Source organism: Danio rerio, chromosome 23 (assembly GCF_049306965.1).
Source record: "Danio rerio strain Tuebingen ecotype United States chromosome 23, GRCz12tu, whole genome shotgun sequence".
Taxonomy (NCBI): Eukaryota; Metazoa; Chordata; class Actinopteri; order Cypriniformes; family Danionidae; genus Danio; species Danio rerio.
In genome coordinates this window covers 32,004,452-32,028,073 of record NC_133198.1, presented here as the reverse complement: position 1 = coordinate 32,028,073, position 23,622 = coordinate 32,004,452, and the positions used below count along the sequence as shown (strand labels likewise).

General features: G+C 34.8%; 1 protein-coding gene and 1 long non-coding RNA gene across 33 annotated transcripts in view; one reads left to right on the top strand and one right to left on the bottom strand.

The window, feature by feature from the left end:
* The window catches only part of casz1 (castor zinc finger 1), a 325,550-nt gene that overhangs the window by 187,770 nt on the left and 114,158 nt on the right, over positions 1-23,622 (top strand). The gene's annotated exons all lie outside the window — the stretch shown is intronic.
* Positions 1-23,622, bottom strand: part of LOC141380510 (uncharacterized) — a 30,728-nt gene that overhangs the window by 6,214 nt on the left and 892 nt on the right. The window contains exon 2 of the long non-coding RNA XR_012398584.1: positions 13,104-13,253. This is a non-coding gene — a long non-coding RNA (uncharacterized lncRNA). The remainder of the gene's footprint in view (positions 1-13,103; positions 13,254-23,622) is intronic.

Genomic DNA, 23,622 nt, shown 5'->3' with positions numbered 1-23,622 from the left:
AATCTATCAGATATTCTACAATCTAACGTTTTTGAAGCTCCAAAAGGCCCATCCAAAAGGAATTCACCCTATGAATTCAGTCTTAATAAGTGCCTTTTAAAGTGAAGCAGTGGATTTTTGTTGTTACAGTGGTTACACTTCATCTTAAAATGTCCAGTATAACGATTAATTTAAGGACTGAATGTTATTACAGTACATGTATTTAAGGTCACTGTTAGAATGTGGGTTAATTTTATGTTTATTTGCATGTTAATATTCATAATTAATTAAGTACATGTGTAACAAGGACACCTTAAAATAAAGTGTTGCACAAAAAAAAAGTCATATTTAAAACTTTATAAACTATAAACGCTGGCTTTCAGTAACTAGCGTAGAGGTCTTTTGTACGTCACAGACTATAAAGCCACACATCGAGTGATTAAATGGCAGCACAACGTTAATGTTCCATTTTTAGATTTCAAGGTGATTTCTTGCCAGCTATGTCAATGTTAAGTTTGCAGCGTTTGTTAAAAGTGCATGCAGCTCAGCACAAGGTTTTCCATTATCATCATATTTAGCCCTTGACAGCTGCCATCTCCATGAACATAAGATGCCACACATGATTAACACAGCTCATGGAAGTTTACGGACAAAGTTAAGAGCGCGAGGATCTGCTCAGTGGGATGAATGACAGTGTTTCGCATGGCTTTGCCCGTGGCTCCTGAGTCAGCGCATAGGAGTGATGTCGAGCGTTGTCTCGTGTCAGTCTCGGGGTCGTCCTCATGTCCAGGGGGTGCTGGCCTGACCATGATACGCGGCTCACAGAAACCAACACCCCTTTGTCCTGCCAGTGTCTTTCAGCGCTGGGCCAAATACACACTTGCAGCATCAATCACGGGCAAACTATGTCTAAACAATGTCTCGGCAGCCACCGGCAGTCATGCATGGCTGGGCAGGGAATGGAGAGGGAACAACACAGATCATGCTCTTTGTGTCAGGCGATATGTGGAAGAGATGTTCTCCGATTCAAACGTCTTTGTTCTTTACGGGCTTTTTAAGTCTCGTTTTTGCTGTGACGATAACAGAGTCTGACTATGCTGACAGGTAACTGTGAGTCAGACTAAAAGTACAAAATTAATTTTTATTTAATTTTATTTTGATATTTAATTAATCAAATGTACAATACATTTTAAATGTGATTGTTATATTTCTAATAAATTTTATATTGTGAATTTTTTTTGAAAAAAGATCTAATATTTACTTTTAATGTGTTTTTTAGCTTTAGTTTTTAAAGGTTTAATTGGTTAAATAATACATATTTTGTACATATGTTAATAAATTTTAAACGTAATTGATTACCAGTTATACTTATTCATTAAATAGTTCTATTTGCCTTTTAAAAACTTGTTATAGTGATATACTTGATATTCACTTCATATTATGTGACACTTAACAAAATAATTTAAGCACTGTAACTTTAAGGAAATTATCGGAAAAGCCAAAAATACACTATATCCAATTACACTAAGTGGAAAAAGTAAATAACAGATAAATTGGAGATCAAAATAGAGTTAAGGATGTCCCGATCAGGTTTTTTTTTCTGCTCTCGAGTTGATTTTGAGTATCTACCGATACTGAAAGCCGATCAGATACTTCTATAAAACATTAAGCTAAATAAAAATCTAATCAAGGTTCTACATGCTCCAAAAGCATAAGAAATCTAGGATTCTCTACAAAGGCGAATGGCAGGTCACTCGTTGCGATCATTTGTGCTATCTTGGCTGTGATGTCCTGTGCCTTCACGTTGTCAAGGGGCATTTTTTCTTTCCTCTTCAAACTCTCCTGCAGCGTGAACTGACTCGTCTTCAGTTGGGTTGACTGGGTAAACTCGCTGTATTGTTCCGGGTGTTTGTTTTTGAGGTACCTTATCAGGTTTGTTGTGTTAAATGTAGCCTTTTCCTTTCCACCTCAAGCAATTCCAAGTTTACACATCTAACAGTTTGCTATGCCAATGTTGGTGTTGTCCACTTTATAATACAGTTGATGCTGCCAGACCACAGACATACTCATGCTTTACACTTCAAGCTGCTTCTGTGTTCTACTTTGCCGGCATTTAACCAATAGCATCTCTTTAACAAAGTGATGTAATGCTGCAAGTGATGCTGTTTCTGTGTGATAAAAGAGGTCTAACTCTGTGCCACTGCATACAGTTGAAGTCAGCCGAATTATTCGCGCCCCTTTAAATTTTTTTATTCTTTTTTAAAAATATTTCCCAAATTGTGTTTAACAGAGCAAGGACATTTTCACAGTATGTCATAATATTTTTTCTTCTAGTGAAAGTATTATTTGTTTTATTTCCGCAAGAATAAAAGCAGTTTTTATTTTTTAAACACCATTTTAAGGTCAAAATTATTAGCCCCTTTAAGCAATTTTTTTAATTGTCTAAAAAAAAAAAAACCATCCTGCCTAGTTAACCTAATTAAGTTAAACCTTTAAATTTGACTTTAGGCTAAATAGAAGTGTCTTGAAAATTTTCCAATAAAATCTTATTTGCTGTCATCATGGCAAAGATAAAACAAATCAGTTATTAGAAATTTGTTATTAAAAGTATTATGTTTAGAAATGCATTGAAAAAAATCTTCTCTCCGTTAAACAGAAATTGGGGGAAAAAAATAAAAAAATGTTGTCTATGCTGTAGATGTGCAAAAAAATAATATATTTATAATAATAATAGTAATATTTGAGTCCTTTAACTGTAATGAGTAACACCTGAAACCATGTGATCAGATCTGGACATCCCTATTAGTTATGAAATATTAATTTTTATTGATTAATTTATTTATTTTCTGGCGCCAGGTAGTGTGCTGTGTCAACAAAGGATCCCTTTCATGATTCAACAAAGTTCTCTATAGAGGAAGCTCCCATATACTGTAGATTAAACAGTAGCACACTGTCTGACACGTTACTGCCGTTTGATAATATATATGTATTCTGTCATACCAAGGCCTGCAATCAAGTTCAAGCATTGTTTTTCTGCATCTCAGCCTAATAAGCCAGATGCTTTAGGAGTCCCTCTTCGCATTCAGACATAGGACAGTGTGCCAAGCCAAGCAGCCCCAGCATCATGACCCAATTCTCTCCTCATTGCAACCTGAATGGCTGGAGTATAGTTAGCTTAATTGGGTTTTGATATATTTAATTCGGCTAATCAGCCAAACTGGCTCCAACATGGGGCCTTGCATGCCTTTTCCCTTCCCGAAAAGCTCCCAGAGACCAGGCGGGTGCAGCGCAGAAGCCTCCCCGAATGGATTCCCTCTCAAACAGTGGGAAGAAAATTAAACTGCCAAATTTGTTTTTGTTGGTTCAGGCCTTCTGCGGGGAGTTGGGAGGCTTTTAATTGCGCTTGCTGTGAAGAATTGGATGAGCTGTTTTTAAGACAACAAAAAGCAGGCTCCCTCTCGCTAGACCGCCGAACTGGGCTGCTTTCAGAGATCACTTGGGTCAAATGCAGTGCAGTGACAGATTGCGGAGACTATTCTCTCTTATTTAAGTAATTACAGACATTGATGTATTAAACTGACTTTTTAGATGGCGTGTTATCTGCTGAGTTAACAAGTTGGACTGTCAGTTTGCTTTCCTTTGGTGTATCACTCCAAACTGCGATAACAAAAAAGCCATCACCTCTTTTGTGCTTTTTTTCTTTCTTTTTCCCCCCTCAAATTCTTCTTTTTTTGGCCTTTGAATTTTTTCCAGTGTGTCAAAACAAGAAGAGGCTACATGGAAACGGCAGCCCTGTGTAAATATTTATGATGTAACATCTCCATGTGAATAGACTTTCCCTCCAGCCCATCCATCAAATCCGCCACCTCCTCAAATCACCCCCCAATGCCTCTCCGCCACTAGGGCTGCAGGAAGCCAAGACAGGAGCATCGCGTTCCACTCGCGCTCAAAGTAATTGTTTTTCTTTTGAACCGGGGCCTCCGGGCCGCCACATCTTTTGAGACTGTGGTCTCTTGCCTTTCAGAAGCCCTGGAACTTCAAAGCCTATTGGGCTTTTTGTCTCAGTGGTTCGTCCACTGGCCCCCAAAATGGTGCAACAGGGAAGTGCGATGTAGGTCAAATTACAGCAGTTGCGCTTATAAAAAGTCAAATTTTTTAGCATGTTGGTGGAAGGCCTTGGTTACCTCTCATACTAGACGGCTCTTTCTGAAGTTAAGACTTGCCAATGCAAAATTTTTCATTTAATGATTAATTATCACAAGAAAGAAGTCATTAAGGTGGCACTTTTCGTTAACACATTGTGTTAGTTGAAATATAAACATTGAAAAGTAAATAAAAACTGTATAAATAAATAAAATTAGCAGAGCATTTATTTGTAATTACACTTGTTTGGTGTTATATTGGTATATATTTGTTATATACAGTGGTCCCTCATTATTGCCATGTATAAGGAGTTACGTTCTAAAAATAACCCACGATAGGCGAAATCCGCAAAGTAGTCAGCTTTATTTTTTCAATTATTATGGATGTTTTAAGGCGGTACAACCCCTCACTACACACTTTATACACTTTTCTCAGACAAGCATTAACATTTTCACACTTTTCTCTCCTGTTTAAACACTCTCAAAGTTTAAACCTTCATAGAAAAAATGTCCAGTATTATAGAATGAAACCAAAGATCAAAACCTGTTGTCAGGCACAAACCTTCATTGCTGTTAGCAAAAGGTTCATAAAGCTTTTTAGCTTTTGTGTGGATAATTTTCCTGCAGTAACTGATCCACAAAACTATAGCAGACTCCATCCTTAAGGGGGTTGCATACCAGATGCGCCATGCACATGACAGTTGGAAGTAACACCCATCGGAAGCAAATATCCCCATTTTATTTCAAATGAAATTATTTAGATGACACTTCAGATGGTCGTAGCTGGGCACCACAGACAGCCTGACTTGCATCGTAGGTGTGAGTGCCCTGATTTAAACCTATATTTACAATTGTAAAATGCATGTCGCTGCGTGGCACGTTGCATCCGGTGTGTCACCCCTTAAGGTGGTCTCGCTGCAAACAGTTACAACCCTTTTTGCATCCTTGTTGGAACCCACACTGCTAATGATCGACGATTTATGTATAATTTGGCAAGCTAAACCCACTTCTGTACTGTACAGGAGACATGAAGGAGACTGATTGACCAAGTTCTACAGCCAGTCAGGACGCAGAACACAATGCACTGTAAAAAAAAATTTAGTACAAATTTTAAAAAGCATGTCAAATACACACACACACACACACACACACACACACACACACACACACACACACACACAATGCTTTTAGTGAAACATCCACTTTAGATGATTATATGAAGTTGTGCATTCCTCTAATTAACAAAATAAATATGCAAATATTGTGATGAGAAAACAGCAGTTAAGAAAGCATCTAATAATAGTAAAGATGATCTGTTTGTACCTTCAAATTCCTTAAACAAACATTGTTTCACCTATAATTCAAAATTATATCAACCCGGTCATTCGTTGATTTCACTTGTTAAAAGTATATTGAAGAAAATTAAAGAAATGCCTAGAAATAGTTTTTTTCTTTCACTGTTGCTTTACTTGCGATTTTGGTTTAGAGAAATCTCCTTGGGTAATAATTCTTGGAAAGTTGCCTCTTGACAAATCCTTATGTCAATCGTGGTATTACAAAAAAGCGTGACGACTGCAAACAGATATAATGAGCATTATTGTGCAGAATTCATCTGTTGCATTTGGGCCTGGTGTAAACAGGTGTGGTTGAAGTTTGCTTCTTCCCGGATGCGCTGGATTACAGCCGTCTCTCTCACTCTCTCTCTCTCTTTATGTAATTCCTCTCTGCGCTGGGTGGGAAATTAGGCATCGCGGCGTCTCTCAATAGAGCGACGTTACAGTGCCACTCTGTGCCTTTTTTATCAGAACAGACGGTTGCTAAGATGTAATTATCACCGTCTCTCCCTGATAGACTGTGCTGAGGACTGAAAAGGTAATATGGATTATCACAATAGTTGTACAGCTCAATACTGCTATCTAACTTTATCCATTTATCTGCAATGATGGGAATCCTTTGTGTTGTGCGGCGGTGTAGCATCTATCTAAATAATAAAGGCCATTGTCTCCCTCTTGAAGAGAAGGGATTGTCTTTTTAATTTCAGCGCAGTTTTATTATTGTTAATATTCAAGCTGTGAATGCTCAGTGCAGATGAAATTGAAATATTAAACCCAAAACATGAAAGCTGGAGAAAGCTTAAGGAAGTGGAATATATAGCCCTTTTTGTAATTACTTTGAACCAGCTGCTCTCAAGGTAATTTCGGCTGGATTTATGAAGCACATTTACCAGTGTATCTGTTGTTTTATAGTTGATAACCCAACACTTTTAAAAATGGCAATGATTTCAACTTGAAAAAACTGCTAAAATGCTTAAATTTTGTAAACTGGTTAACAGTAACATACCGTGAATAACCATAAACAGACTTTTCCAGGATTCTCTGCATGTCACTTTTCTTTTTATGGTTTTTTTTTTGTTGTTGACTACTGTGGTTCCTTTTTAGATTTTTCTCATCAATGTTGTACATTATATTTTTATGAAATCTAATTTTAATTAGTGATGTTTATTGGGTTACTTTAATTGAATGTTTGTAACAATTTACACTGTAAAAACTGCAGGGTTCCACACAAATCATTCATGTTGTTCCAACACAAATCAATTAAGTTAACTTAACACTTTTAACAAATTTATGTGGATTGAACATAAAAAAGTTAAGTTGTCCTAATGAAATCTCAAGAATTGTGTTGTTTCAGCTCATTTTAAATAAGTAGTTTAAACAAGTAAAATTTGTTATTTTTTTGAGTGTAGGTGTATAGCAGTTGTGTGAATGATACTGAATGCCTTCTAAACATTAGTAAGAACCTCTGCTTGTGGGAAAAGTTGTTTTGTAAAAATTGGTTCATCATAACATTCTCATAACTACATCTTTATTGTTGTGTTTTTGTGTAACAGAGGTATGATGGGTAGATCCTAGTTCTTCAAAACATTCGTGTAAATTAATAAATTGCAGTAAATCATAACAAATGTTTGCACTTGCAACTATTTAAAGGTTCTGTGAAGTGAATCATAAACTAAACTAAACTGAACATGAAGAAACAGTGGGACTAATTTACTTAAAAACCCTTTAAAACAAACAGCCAGTAGTGTTTTGTGTTATGACCGATCTGCCAGTGAGAGTGGTTGAGCATTAAATGAAAAGCAAATGAGACATCTAGTAGGAGGTGGGACATGTCAGACACTAGAGAGCATTTGATTGGTTGATGAGAAGTTGAAGTATGAGTTGGTAGAAGTGAGAAACTGTAAGCTTTGGATTATCAAATATAAAATGTGTATTTTGTCACTTTTTGGAGCATACTAGCGTACACTACCTGACAAAAGACTTGTCACCTTTCCAAGTTTTAGAAACAACAAATAATAACTTGACTTCTAGTTGGTCATTTGGTATCAGAAGTGGCTTAGAGGCAAAGCCCTCTAAATCACACTTATTTTACCAAAATAAAATATGATCATGCCTTGATTTTTAATTATTTATTTAAGACAGTAAGGTCTTAATATTGTGTATGACTCCCATGAGCTTGGATGACTACATCCACACATCACTGCAATGACTCACATAACTTATTAATAAAGTCATCTGGAATGGCAAAGAAAGCATTCTTGCAGGACTTCCAGAGTTCATCAAGACTATTCGGATTCATCTTCAATGCATCCTCTTTCACCTTACCCCAGTCTGGTTACTGGGCTGGCCAATCCTGGAGCACATTAACCTTCTTTGCTTTCAGGAACTTTGATGCAGAGGCTGAAGTATAAGAAGGAGCGCTATCCTGCTGAAGAATTTGCCCTGTCCTGTGGTTTGTAATGTAATGGGTACAAATGTCTTGATACCTCAGGCGTTTGATGTTGCCAACCACTCTGCAGATCTCGCATACCCCCCATACTAAATGTAACTCCAAACCATGGTTTTTCCTTCACCAAACTTGACTAATTTCTGGGAGGATCTTGAGTCCATGCAGGTTCCAATAGATCTTCTGCAGTATTTGTGATGATTGGGATGCAGTTCAACAGATGGACAAAATCTACCTTCTTTTCCAAATGATCAACTAGAAGTCAAGTTATTATTTATTGCTCCTACAACTGAGATTGACGACAAGACTTTTGTCGGGTAGTGTATACATATCCCCGTTTACATGGGGCGTCAGCTTCAACGCTTCCTATTCACTTTGAATGAGTGACGTCAGGCTTTGCCGAATTGCATTCTGGATCCGTTGGTTCCTCTTCAGTGGTGTTGCTCACTGCAGAAGTTGGGACTTTCTCAACTTTTCAAGCACAGACGGAAGTGTCAGCCAATCAGATCGCTGTATGCAAATACGCCAGCTCAGACAGTAGCCGATTGCTGATTAATTTCACTGGCCGAGGCTGCTATGACGATCGCGTCAACCCCAACTTCAGACACACCCTCTGTCAAGCGTTGACGCTGAAGCCCCGTGTAAATGGGGCTTAAGACTATCATATTTATATATATAACTATATATTTCTATAGTTTTTTTTTTTTTTTTTTTTACGAATTTCAGGGGACCTTTAACCATAGCTTCCAGTTTTATTTTACTGTAATATTGAATTTATTTGTTTTTTTACAGTGAACAAACTTCTTTATGTGATAAATTTTGTTTTAGTAGTGCATGTTCTACTTCTACTTTTTAAAATAATGTGTATAACGTGAAACGGGCTAAGGAAAGGGTGTAGCTATTGAGTGTTCAGCGAGAGCTCCGCTTTAATCTTTATCTGTCTTGTGTGTGTCTGCATTTGTGTGACACAAGAGCAGCGGCGCTTTGAAGAGCTCATATAGAATAGACAACAGTCGTTTTCACCTCTTTCTCACATATTTGGAGTGCCTCTTCTCTCCTGGCAGATCTATTCAAGCTTTCAATACCTTTTTCTCTTTTCCCTGTCCTTGCTCCTTTCTCAGCGAGCAGGAGGGTTTTACTTTACCCCTTTGTCATCCTAATTGATTGCATTAACCTTTTGAGTATTGAATTTCCCCTGCATCACACAGAGCACAATGTGGAATATTATCATAATCTCTCCTAGTAATGGACACAGGGCAATCAGCGATGCTTTAGGAAAAGTACATCTTTGAAAGATGGAATGGCGTATTATTTTCAATCAAACCAATACCCTGAACTGGCAGGCTTTGAGAAACTTTGACGCTCTACTGAAGGGTTATGTCTTTTTATGTGCCCGAAGGTTGACACTTTGAACCATGAAGTCTTTAAAAAGCCAACCTGCCTTGGCTCAACTAAACCATTTTTTTCTTAAGATCCCTCTTATCTTGATGATAATGATATATGTCAGCACGTATGAGGAAATTCAATTTTGCATAATAGTAGAGAAATGTTTGCCATTGTATTACAATAACTTAATAGAGATGACTTTTGAAATAAAACATTTTAATAAATGCCTATATACTATTTAAATGTACTTAAATTAGAAATAAATCAATTAATTATTTTATTTATAAATAATTAATGAATAATTAATTTTTAATCAATAATGAACTTTGCTGAATTAAAGTGTTTTTATTCCACAAGACAATAAAAAATTCAAATTATTACAAATATTACACATAAAATTACACAAATTTAATTAAACTTTGAGTACTAAAATGAAAAAACACACGTAAAAGTATTGACTACATGAAGAAAGGAAGGTGTAAAAATAGCTTGGAAAGCCCAGTCAGCTGCCGAAATCTCTCAGTAGTTATTCAGCAATCAAGCCCCTCATCAGTGTAAATTAATATGAGTTGCTACATTATAATCTACATTGACATATGGTGAAGATGAATATAGAATCGACATTTCAGCAAGATATTGATCTCAAACACAGCCTAGGAAACTTAATTTGTTTCAGAATAAAATAAAGCTGCTGGAATGGCCTAACAGATGACTAGACCTAAATCTAAAAGAGAAATACAACTAAAGATCCAAGTTCATAGACGAGACCCACAAAATTCTCAAGAATTGATGACTCCATCCTCCATACAAGAGGTGTCTTGAAACTGTCATTACCAAAACAGTTACAGTCAGAATTATTAGCCATATTGTTTTTTCCCCCAATTTCTGTTTTACTGAGAGAAGATTTTCTTAACACATTTCTAAACATAATAGTTTTAATAACTCATTTCTAATAACTGATTTATTTTATCTTTGCCATGATGACAGTAAATCATATTTTACTAGACATTTTTTCAAGACCATTCTCTACAGCTTAAAGTGAAATTTAAAGACATTTAAATCATTAGGATAACTGGGCAAGTTAACAAGGCAACTAGCCAAAATAAAACAAATAAGACTTTCTTTGGAAGAAAAAATATTATCAAACATAATACGAAAATTTTTCTGCTCTGTTAAACATCATCTGGGAAATATAAATAAAATAAAATAAACAATTAATAAAAGTAATTCTGACTTCAACTATATATATATATATATATATATATATATATATATATATATATATATATATATATATATATATATATATATATATATTAGTGCTGTCAATCGATTAAAAAAATTTACTAATTAATCGCACTTCTTAAAAAAAATTAACCGCGATTAATCGCATTTAAAGACGGAAACTTGTAATTTTGGCTATTCGAGTGTAAAATGAATGTAAACGCAAGACAAATACTATTTAAATTCAAAATATAATTCATTATAAGAATTTTTTGTTTACTTGTAACAGATTTCTTCATGTAAACAACATACCCACAATAAACCATCAAGATCCTGGCTTGACAGCCATATTTATTACAGAAATAAAAACACAGGCATGGTAATGCCATTTGAATTTCAAAACAATCAATGACAATAAAGAAAACACTGATTTCCATGTTGGATTCTAAGTGGACTGCAAAAAAATGCCAAAATACAGATATTGCAAATATGGAAAATTATATAAATAATTATAAAGTATTGAAAATCTGTGCATGCCCTTGAATAGGTTTACCCACTCCCATTCTATAAAAGCACAAAAGCCATATATAGGAAATAACGAGAGTTGACAAATTAAAAAACTACATTTTTTTTTGTTTATTATTAAAATAAAATTATAATCCACACTGGAAATGTGGGTGCCTGTGTGTTTTGAGGTGGCCTAGAAAATAATGAGCATAACAAAAACTGCCTGCTGACGCACACAGTTAATGTTGATTAATAAAATAAAGATAAATAATAAAAGCAATGTATCAGAGACCCTTAAAAAACATGTTTAACTCAACAATAAAACATCAAACGTAGCTAACAGCTTTTACATTGTTAATCAAATGAACTTAAACATTTAAAAAATGCAACAAATATTTGTTTGGGCAGAACTACAAAAATAAATGTAAAAAAAAGTTGCTTAAGTTGCACACTAGTTTGATCATGTATAAATATCATTATAATAACCATATTGTATAAATATTATTGTCACTATAAGCCTACATCATGCTGACGATCAAAAACACTGTCATGATATCTCTTGCGCTTGTCTTCTGACCGAGTGCATCTTAAAATACATGAATGACACCCCTCATAGAAATTGAGAAGCAGACACTCTTTATAATTTGTAAAATAAAGACTTGCAGGTTCAGGAAACAGCAGGAGGAAGTTGTCGCGGCCGTGGTGCAGATTAAAAGTTTAAAAAAAAGTATATGTATAAGGACAGATAGGTAACTAGATAGAATAGACAGGAATATATTGATCTGTGCCCCGCTACTGCTCACCCGCGGGGCGGACCCGCGCGTGAGGAACAGGCGTGACTCTTGCATATTCTGACGAATACACACCTACTTTACACAGAGCCCAACATGGAAGATTGTGATTGGGTCAGCCCAATGTCAATAAAGAAAAGAACCAATGGGCTGCAGAATATATCACACAGGTGCTCTGTCCGGAAAAGAAACATCCTACTTTCAGAGCGTGACAGCTCGCAGCACCGTCAATCATTGAGGCAGAAAGACATGACAGTCTGCTGAGTGTTTTATGGGCCGATCAGATCATAAGAAGATGATCAGCCCGGCCCAAAAAGTACGTCGAAACAGCGGGAAACTTGCGGGCATCTGCCCTGGCCACAACAGGAAAAAAAAAATAAAAATAAAAAATAAGACTGCGTTAATTGCGTTAATTTTTTTTAACGCGTTAATTATTTCAAATTAATCGCATGCGTTAACGCGTTAATTTTGACAGCGCTAATATATATATATTAACAAAGAGAAGATTATTTCAACTCATTTCTAAACATAATAGTTTTAATAACTCATCTCTAATAACTGATTTCTTTTATATTTTTCATGATGACAGTAAATAATATTTTAATAGATATTTTTCAAGACACTTCTTTACAGATTAAAGTGACATATAAAGGCTTAACTAGGTTAATTAGGGTAACTTTGCAGGATAGAGTAATTAGGCAAGTTATTGTATAATGATGTTTTGTTCTGTAGACTATGAGGAAAAAATATAACTTAAAGGGGCTAGTAATTTTGTCCCTAAATTGGCTTTTAAAAAATTAATAACTGCTTTTATTCTAGCCGAAATAAAAGAAATAATATATATAATATATAATATATATATATATATATATATATATATATATATATATATATATATATATATATATATACCATTTCAATGGGAGTCATTGGCCCGTGAAAATGGCCTGCTTGTTGTCCAACTGTTTGATAACTGTAACAAGAGACTAATGAAATTTAATTCACAATATTGAATATTTAGCGAAAATAAATTGTACAAACACACACACACACACACACACACACACACACACACACACACACACACACGCACACACGCACGCACGCACACACACACACACACACACACACACACTATACACTAACTTTACCGTGTCCATTACTGCATATGTCAATCACTGGTGTGTTATTATACTAAGGAGCTTCCTATGTTGAAAAAGAGACAGTGGATGTCTATTGATATGGTAATGTGTGTTTGTGTTGGTGTGGGTGTACAGCCCGGCCACCCGCTCACCTGAAAAGACTCCTGTGGTGTTTTTCTCTTAGTGGTAGTTTGAAGTCTTAGGGGTCAGGAGATTCTGGCTTTAAAGGCAAGATTAGCCCTAGGTTTACTGTGCAAGTGCTGGACCACATCGCTTAATCCCCTTTCCTTCTTTACATTGACCTGTCAGGGTTTAGAGAGATGTTTAAGTTCATTTTCTTGTTGATAGTCTCAACAAGGCTTTTAAACATGTTCGTTGTCATGCTCACGCCATAACCGTCTGGGTATTTAAGTCATAAATAAATATTGTTTAAAACCTGTGCTATTTTCTTTCTTTGTTTTCCTCGTACTGTTTACAATGCTGTTTTTGCATAAAATGAAAGTAGATGGTGGCCAAATTCTGTCAAGCTCCAAAAAATGACAAAAGCACCATAAAAGCATCATCAAAGCACTCAAATAAATTCCAAAGTCCTCTGATGTTGTAATATAGCTATTTTTAGGAACTTTTTTTCATTTACTGATAATCTTCTCCTCTGCCAGAGCTCTTAATTCTCATCTGTATAATTTGAATATTCAGTTTTGGCATATTGTGATCACATATGAAACAAATTGGAACCAATGATGTTTAGCATCATTGGCTTTAAAACTAATGTGCCATGACATGATTTGTAAGTGAAGTATTAGATGGTTATCATAAAGACAGAGCTTAAATGTTAGTATTTATTTTAGGTTTAAAATATTGTATTTTAGATTTTAACAACCCCTGGTCACCAGTAACTTCTATGGAATAAGGATTGAAACTATATGATGAGGAGCAACATGAACATAGTAGTAAACCTTTCTTTTTTGTGTTAAAGAAATCATCATACAGTTTTCATAGCTTAGACTTTAAACCTTGTGTGTCGTTATGTGATAATTATATTTATCTGTGACCTATTAGAGGATTATCATTCAAATTTTTGTAAATGTTTCCTCAACGACTACCTTTATGGTGCTTTCATATCATTTTTGACCTTTTACAACCACAGGTCAACATTCACTTTCAATATGTGAAATTAATTGGAAAAGAGCAGCATTAACGTTCTGCTAAACTTCTCTTTTTAGTAAATTCTAAATAACATCAACATCGCTTAGAATTTAAGGTCCCACTTTATATTAAGTGTCGTTAACAACTATGTACTTGCATCAAAAAATAAATACAATGTACTTACTGTGTTTATAATGTATTTGAGAACACTTGTGGTGCTTTTGAGTTGGGATAGAAGTTGGGTTATGGACAGGTTTGGTGACATGGGTAGGTTTAAGGGTGGGTTAAGGTGTAAGGGATGGTCAACAGTGTAAATGTAATTACAAAAGTTAATTAAAGATGTAATTACATGTATTTAATCAAGCATAAGTACACAGTAAATACATGTATTTACATAATAAGTGCAATGTAACAAACTATTAATTCCTTTGTAAGTACTTATTAGTTAAGGCCACTTAATATGAAGTGGGACCGATTTGCTGTTAGAGGATGATCTTAAAGTCTCAATTCACAAACTACACTGTAAAACCCAACAGTCAACTTTATCAAATGAAATGTGTGTAGTTAACCTAAAGTTGACTAAAAGGTAATTCTACTCATTTGAAAAGAGTTTTAAACTCAATGTTGAAGGTAACAAGTTTATTCAATACCTCATTACTTCAACTTACATAGAGTAGTTCACAGTACTCATAGATTAGTCTTTTAACTCAAATGGTTTGAGTTGCCTTAACCTAATGGGTTTTACTTTGCTCAAATTGCTTCGTTTACTCAAATGGATTAAGTTCACAGTACTTATTAGTATTAGTATTTGAACGTAAAGGGTTTGTTGCAATCAGTTTCCTCAAAAGGTTTGAGTTACCTTAACTTTTTTGGGTTTTACAGTGTACTTTTATAATGCTTCTACATAATTTTCCACCTTGTTAACCACTGGTTGACTTCATTCTATTTAAAATGATATTACGTCATAAAGAGCAGTATTAACTTTCTGCTGAACTTTTAGTGTGTGTTAATGTGTGATTGTAAAACATCATCAAGTTTTGGTTGCTTACTAATGTGCCATATTTGCATATGAGTAAATTATTAATGGATGATCATAAAACCATGTCTTAAATGTTTGTACCTTCCTCACAAACAACTTTTATGGTGTTTTTACACCATTTCTGACCTTGAGTTCTATTATGAAATTAAAAATGATTATATAATAATGAGCAGCATGCACATTCTGCTAAACATCTCTTTTTTAATAAAACATAAAGTTTTGAAACGACATCATTTCACCTGAATAAAACCATATATGTCATGTTGAAATTAGAACCCAACACAGACTTAAATTTACTGTATGAAAAACCCATTAAGACTGTAAACATCACTGTGCCACACTTATAAAAAGAAAGCGTATGACGAGAAACGGTATCTGTTCACTGTAATGCCAGGCTAATGCTTTTGATTAAAATGGATAAAAGTCAAAGCTTTGTCATGGCCCTCATTAGAAGAATGGTAGCATAAAAACATCCTTTCAACAAAAACACAGCTTCTATTCGTGATGGGGCATGGTTTGTTGAATTTCAGCATCCCAACAAAAGGCCACGTCTGTGTGTGGAGCTGCTCTGCTCACAGCCACCTGGCTTCTCTCTCACTCTCTTTTGTATTTCAGGATTTATTCAACAAAACCCTGAAAACTGGAGCGCTGCAAAAAGCTAAACTGACTTTTCAGGTTTTAATGGGAGAGTAAACAGCGGTACAAAGCATAAAATTAATTGATTGTTTAGCAACAAGGAGTCTGTGTTATCACGTTTCCCTGGTAACATGAAATTATTGTCTGGTTGCTTAGATGAATTGAAGCAAAACAGCCTTTAATTCATAGCAACTCTATTATATATTTTTTTCTGAAGCAGGAGTGAGAGAGGGAAAAAAAATCAATTGAAAGAGACCCTTATGAGCAGCCAGAGCGGACTTATGATCAATAATTATTGTAAACAGGGATACAGTGTCTTGATTTGATGGCTTAGGGTTTGACGCTCAAACACACCAAATGCTCGTATTTATAGAAAAACCACTCAGATGATGAACAGCGTTGCCAATATCTCAATTTTAGGTCACAAATGCCTTTTCACGTTAGTTACATGCAACATAAACTCCAAAACAAAATGGAGGTTTTGGGTGAACGATTGGTCAAGGTCAATTAATAAGACAAAAACATCCCGCTGTGACTCATCTCACTCCTGGGTCCACCGTAGCTGATGTCCGTTTAATGAACGTCATGCAGTAGTTTCACACAAATGTTCAATATATTGCCATTTCACAGAGCAAGGTCAACCAGTCGATGAGTGTTATTTTTATACTCTGACAGTGAAAAATCCAGTCTGGGTGTCAATCGCTCATTCAATAGATCTGCTTCCTTTTTTTGTAAGCAAGCAAAATGAAACATACTGCTCATACTGTTCATTGTGTTCCCCGTGGGCTGGTCTGTCAGATCACACACACAAACCCTTATGTTTGTGCTGCTTTTTAAAGAGGAACAAGCTGAGGGATATACAGCAGGTAAAAAAAAGTATTAAACACTACACCATTTTTCTCAGAAAATAAATGTTTCTAACGGCGTCGTTGACTTGGATTTTTCACCAGATGTCAGTAACAAACAAAGTTATCCGTACATACAAAGAAAACAAATCTAATTAAGTTTTGAGTACTAAAATGAAATGACACAAGAAAAAAGGGTTGAACACATGAAGAAAGGGAGGTGTAAAAAGGCATGGAAAGCCCAGACAGCTGCCGAAATGTTTTAGTATTTATTTAGATACCATGCCCCTCGTCAGTGTAAATTAATATGAGTCACATTATAATCAACATTAACTTATGATGAAGATAAATCCAGGATGGACATTTCAGCAAGACATTGATCCTAAACCATTTTTTTTCTTAAAATCTTTCTCATCTTGATGATGATGTATGTCAGCACATATGAGGAAATTCAATTTTGCATGATAGTAGAGAAATGTTTGCCATTGTATTACAATAACTTATAAGAGATGACTTCTGAAATAAAACATTTTTAATAAATGCTTATATACTATTTAAATTTACTTAAATTTTAAATAAATCAATTAATGAATAATTAATTCTTTAATTAACAAAGAACTTTGCTGAATTAAAGTGTTTTTATTCCACAAGACCATGAAAAAATTTAAATTATTACAAACATTACACATAAGATTACACTAATTTAATTAAGTTTTAAGTACTAAAATGAAAATAAAACACACAGAAATGTATTGAACACATGAGGAAAGGGAGGTGTAAAAAGGCATGGAATGCCCAGAAAGCTGCCAAAATGTCTTGGTATTTATTCAGCAACCATGCCCCTCGTCAGTGTAAATTAATGTAAGCTTCAGTCCCAACATCTACATTACCATATGATGAAGATAAATTTGAAGATGACATTAATCTCAAACACAGCCAAAACAACTTAATTTGTTTCAGAAAAAGAAAATAAAGCTGCTGGAATGCCCTAATCAGTGACCTGACCTGAATCCAATGGAGAATTAGAATTAAATATCATAAAGAAGTTCATAGATGAGACCCCCACATAACATCAAGATTTGAAAATTTCATTTTCCATACAAGAGGCATCTGTATATAAGAATTAATACTAAAAAGATTTAGTATACTTATTATACAAAAAATTAAATACATTTCAGTAGTTCAATTATTACACAATTATTTTGTTAGTTTTTTTGGTTGTATTATTGAATATCCAAAACTTTTTGAAGTTATGGCACACTGCTATTCATTTTAAATAATTGTTATTACAATTATGACCACAATAATTGTAATTACGATTTTTCTTATAATTGAGCCACCCTAAATGATTGTATGTTTGCACCATAAAACAAAATCTAGTACAATTTCATATCAACAGCTTCTTTAGAAATATATTTTCCAGTAAAAATCATGACATGTTCAATACTCATTTTATCCGTTGTATATATAAAAAATAAAACATGAAGAAGTTTTGAAGGGTCTGGGAGTGAGTACATTAGAGGAACCTATTCATTACTCTAGCTTGTGTTGGCTGACAGGCCCCTTCTACATTAATATCAATTATCGTCTGATAAATCGGTCGGCACTGCATCGGTTTTCATATATTTTAACCGTGCTGTCAAAACTGCTAGTGTCGTGTGTTCCTAACCCATCCTCAGATTTGCTGTTTGAGCTGAGAGCTGCCTTTTTCAGCATTTATTTGAACAACTGACACACAGTGTCATATTTCCTTGCTTTGCCCAAACCAGCTGTCATCCACTGCGGGCTTAAACTCTTCACTTGTGTCTCAGGTTCTCTTGGGTCAAGACTAACAGCATGCTAGTCGAGTATACATATACACACATTTCTCACACTTGGTAAATTCAGGCGTTTTCCACATGCAGGCGGTTGTTTGATTTGCTCCACCCAAACATTTTATGACCTTATAACTTTGTTTAAACAAAACGGTCTGTTCATCGCTCTTCCTGTCGGGTTTTATTTTCTCCTGTCCCCCCCGTTTTCTCTGTTATCCTCTCTCTGGGTAGTATACAAAGACAGATATAGTAACAATCCTTATTGATCTAATCTGTTTACTGCATGCTATTTTCGACAGTTCCATCGAAAACTCCCTCCGCAAGCCCCACCGCCACCCACCGCTCTTTCTCCGTTTTGCTTGACCTACATGGTGCTCACATGGCCTGCTTGTATGGCCTGGCATTTTATGGAAAAGCAGCGGGTGAGATAAAGCTGCCAGGTTTTAAGTGTTATCCTCTCTATCCTCTCAAGAAGGCTGGTGTTGAAAGAGGCACCGCTGTCTCAAGTCAGGCCAATTTTGGGTTCGTACATGACAGCTTTACTTCCACCTTTGACCTCCATTGCAGTTTGATTACAATTGCTTGATTTCTGCTAAGGATTTTTGTCTTCAAATCTTTGCTCGTCATGGGATTGTTCACACCGAAATGGAAATTCTTTATTAATAACTCACCCTCATGTTGTTTGCAAACCAGTTTGAGTTTTTTTTCTTCTTCTGTGCATTACAAAGATGAAGTGCTGATTACTTTTCCATGTAATAACAATGAACAGGGTGTGCCTATGTAAGAAAAAAAGTTTTTAAATAAATTATATACCAGTGATAATCTTCAGTGAGAAACGAATCAGTCTGATTCTATAACTGGATCATTCAGACTGACTTTATGAAATGATTCATTTGAAACATTTTACTCAGAAGTAAAAGATAATGATTTATCTTATATTGACACCTTCAACTATTTTATTAGAATTGTAAGCAAATATTTAAAAAGGTTGCATTAACTTGATCAAACTGAAAAAGAAAGAGTCATTTCTTTTTTCAAATTATTACTATTTAAAATGAGTTTTCAAATTAAATTTTTAATTTGTTTTAATGTAAATTAAAGGGTTTTGATGCAAAAACCTCTAAATACCATCTGAGGTTTTCTTCTAAACTGAATATTTTTATCAGGCTCCTGTGTGTAAGTTCAGTAATTTAACTTTTATGGCAAGGAATACGCTCTTTTCATGGTCTTCAAATTGAAATAACTCAACATAAACAAAGGAGGCTACGAATAATGCTCCTTTTTGATTGAAATGTCTGATGGCAATTATGTTTTTGCATTTAAACTCTTCAATTGCTCTTCTTATATTATTCTTATATTTATTCTTTATGGCACAGGTGTATTTTTAGCATCATTGCATCTGTCTTATATGCCACATGATACTTCTGAAATCCTTGTACATGTAATATGCTGTTTTGATGATTCATTGTAACATTTTTGTGGAAACCATGACATATTTCTTCATTGGTGCATAGAAAGTGCAAAAGAACATTTCTTTGCTATATAGCAGGGATGCCTAAACGTTTTCTTATGGAGAGCCAAAAACCAAACTTGATTAAGGCTAGTGGGCCGGATGTAAATATAGTTGCCATGGGTAATTTTCTAATTGATCTTATAAATTTTTTTAAATAACTATAGAAAACATTGCTTTATATTACTTTTACTAATTTTATATTACTTACTTTATACTAATTACTTACTCGTTTTAATAAATTACTTTACTATTTACTAATTTTATACTACTACTAATAATACAGGGATTTTTTTATTTATTTTGTAATTAAATTTAAATTATCACAATAAAAATATTTATTCTCATTTATGACAGAATGGAAAACACTAGTTTTTGCCTTGATTTGCTCTCCAATGTCTTCTGCATAGTCCTCTATCCATCAAGTGACAGTATTTACATTTTTTAAAAATCTGATTCATTTACATTATTTAATTTCATTTCGCTTGTTTTGTAGCTTTGCAATAAAATGCTCTGAGCCACCTCATCTATCAATGAAGAATCTGGCATGTAATGTTAAGCAAAATTTTACTTTAGACTTTGTGTGAGCATTTCGAAGCTGCTTGCGGAAGTAAACTTTCCAGAAAAGTTTGATTCGGCAGGTAAACAACTTTTAATTCCTACTGACACACAGTGGTTACTGATACATACTGTAACTTGCAGGAATGCACTGGGGCTCCACCTTCATCTTCTTTAATTAGTATTTTTATATTTTTATTTTTATGTTGTCTAACAAAAAACATAAAAGAATTTAGCTGAGAGTAGACCAGACCTATTTGTTTATTTCAAAGATAAAGAAAGCAATGATTTTTGTGGATATACCTTTTTTGTGTACTGTACCTTTAAAAACATTCATACAGCTTGTCAGTAGTATGGTGTAGGTGAGTTGGTATTGGATGATCTCAGTGCCAAGCCAGTGGCTAAAGTCCAGGGCAGAGCGGAGCAGGCAGCGCTGAGGGCTTTCTTTCATGCGGTGACCGAGTCCCCTTCACACTGTCGTCTGCCTGTAAATTTTCTGCTGCCCTTGCTGTTCAGCCAATTACACCAAAAGAGCTTTAGTGATTTTTTTTCTCCCCCCTCTCTTGCCGCCAAATATATTTATTTATTTTACAGATGAATGCAAAGCATCTCTGAAGGTTAAAAAAAATGCTGAATTTCACTGTGCCTATAATATAAACTTTTTTCCAGCTCCTTAGCTCACAGTAGGACTGATCAATAGATGTCAGCTGTGCTTGCTACTTTCAACAAGCATTTGTGTTACATAAATCAACTCAACCACGCTTTTATTTTCGAATTTAGATTTATCCAACTTGTTGTGTTTCTTTAAAGCCGCAAATAAGTAATTCTATTACAAGCTAACCTATGCTGCACAATGAAATAAAACTGTCGAATAAAATACTAACATGCTGACAAAGTGTATGAAAGAAGATGAATAAGTTTAGCAGAGCGTGTGTGCACGTCTATTTTCAAATGCTGGAAGTTAGATTGTTAATGCATGTTTGTGGTCACAGTGAAAGGCTTGGATTTCTTGTTTTTGGTCGACTTAAAAAAATATTGATATTGAGGAAGTAGGAAAATGTAGCAATGTGGAGTGAAAGGCTTTCTGACTGAAATGTTTGCTGGGCTCGGGTATTTTTATATGGCTAATAATGATCAACTTTGCTCTTAGCTTCTCACAGTTCAGCTCACGAGGGGCATCTCATCTGGGAGGACAGTGTTGAACCTCTTTAAAGATCTTTTCTTTATGTGGACTTCCATGTTGGCTCTGTTCCTAAAATAGTGCTGTGATAGCTTATTTCCTCTTGAACACACATTTGTGAGTTGTTCTTGCTGATGCTTCCATGAGGTTGATATTTAACTGGCTTTTTGGTGGACTTCATTTAAGCCTTTTCTGTTTGTAACACTAATCATGTAATATTGTACCACACAATTAGAGCATAACAATTAGTTTGAGGCCATCAGAATGGGAAAGAAAAGTGATTTAAGTAACTTTGAATGTGGAATGTTTTTTGGTGCCAGACAAGCTGGTCTGAGTATTTCAAAAACAGCTGATCTACTGGGTTTACAGAGAATGGTCAGAAAAAGAGAAAATATATAGTTCTGTAGCCGCCTTGTTGATGTCAGAGGGGAATAGCCAGAATGGTTTAAGCTGATAAAAAGGCAACAGCAACTCAACTAACTCGTTACAACCGAGATATGCAGAGGAGCATCTCTTAATGCACAACACATCTAGCCTTGAGGCAGATGAGCTACAGCAGCAGAAGACTACACCGGGTGCCACCACTGTCAGTTAAGAACAGGAAACTGAGGCTACAATTCCAACATTGGACAATAAAAGATTGGAAAAATGTCACCTGATCTGATGAGTCTCAATTTTTGCTGCGACATTTGGATGGTAGGGTCAGAATTTGGTGTCAACAACAGAAAAGCATTGATCCATCCTGCCTTATATCAATAGTTCAGGCTGCTGGTGGTGGTGTAAGGGTGTGGGGGATATTTTCTTGGCACACTTTGAGCCTATTAGTACCAATTGAGCACCGTGTCAACAGCCACAGCCTACCTGAGTATTGTTGCTGACCATGTTCATCCCTTTACGACCACAGTGTACCCATCTTCTGATGGCTACTTCCAGCAGGATAATGCACCATGTCATAAAGCACGAATCAACTCAGACTGGTTTTTTGAACATGACAATGAGTTCACCATACTCTAATGGCCTCCACAGTTACCAGATCTCAATCCAATAGAGCACTTTTAGGATATACTGTATTTGAATGGAAGATTTGAATCATGGATGTGCAGCTGACAATTCTGCAGCAACTGTGTGATGCTATTATGTCAATATCGACCAAAATCTCAGAGGAACATTTCCAGTATCTTGAATCTATGCCACAAAGGATTAAGGCAGTTCTTAAGGTAAATGGAGGGTCCAACCCGGTACTAGTGAAAATGATTAACTCTTCTGTGAAATTTGTATTCTTTTCTCCAAGCATTTACCTAAGTAATGTTTAATGAAGCATGGATATTTCACCATTTCCTATAGTATTTGTTTCTTCTGGAGAAAGTGTTGTTTCTTTTAGTGTGGCTGGAATACAAGTACATTTTATTTTAAAACAATTTCAATGTCAATACTGTTATTCCCACTTTGAACAAGCCACTCATATCCAATAACTTGTTTAACCTCAATAACAATTAATAAATTGCTCTTTTGAGTGCTTCTGAATGCTACAAAATAACTAGAACAATATTATGTGTCATCATGGCAAAGACCAAAGCAAGTTCATAGAAAATAGTTATTTAATAAATGATTTTATATATATATATATATATATATATATATATATATATATATATATATATATATATATATATATATATATATATATATATATATATATATATATATAAAATCTTTTCACCGTAAAACAGCACTTATGAAATAATAAGGGCTCATAATTTTGTTTAATTAATTAATTAATTTATTTATTTTTTATTATTATTATTATTTTTTTTTTTTTTTTTGTGTAAGTTTTGTGAAATATACATGTACCCGAATCATTCTTAACATGTTCTAGTTCCTATTGTGAGGACTTTATGGGTGTGTGTTTTGTCTTATTTATTCAAAATGTAACTCCACCTCTG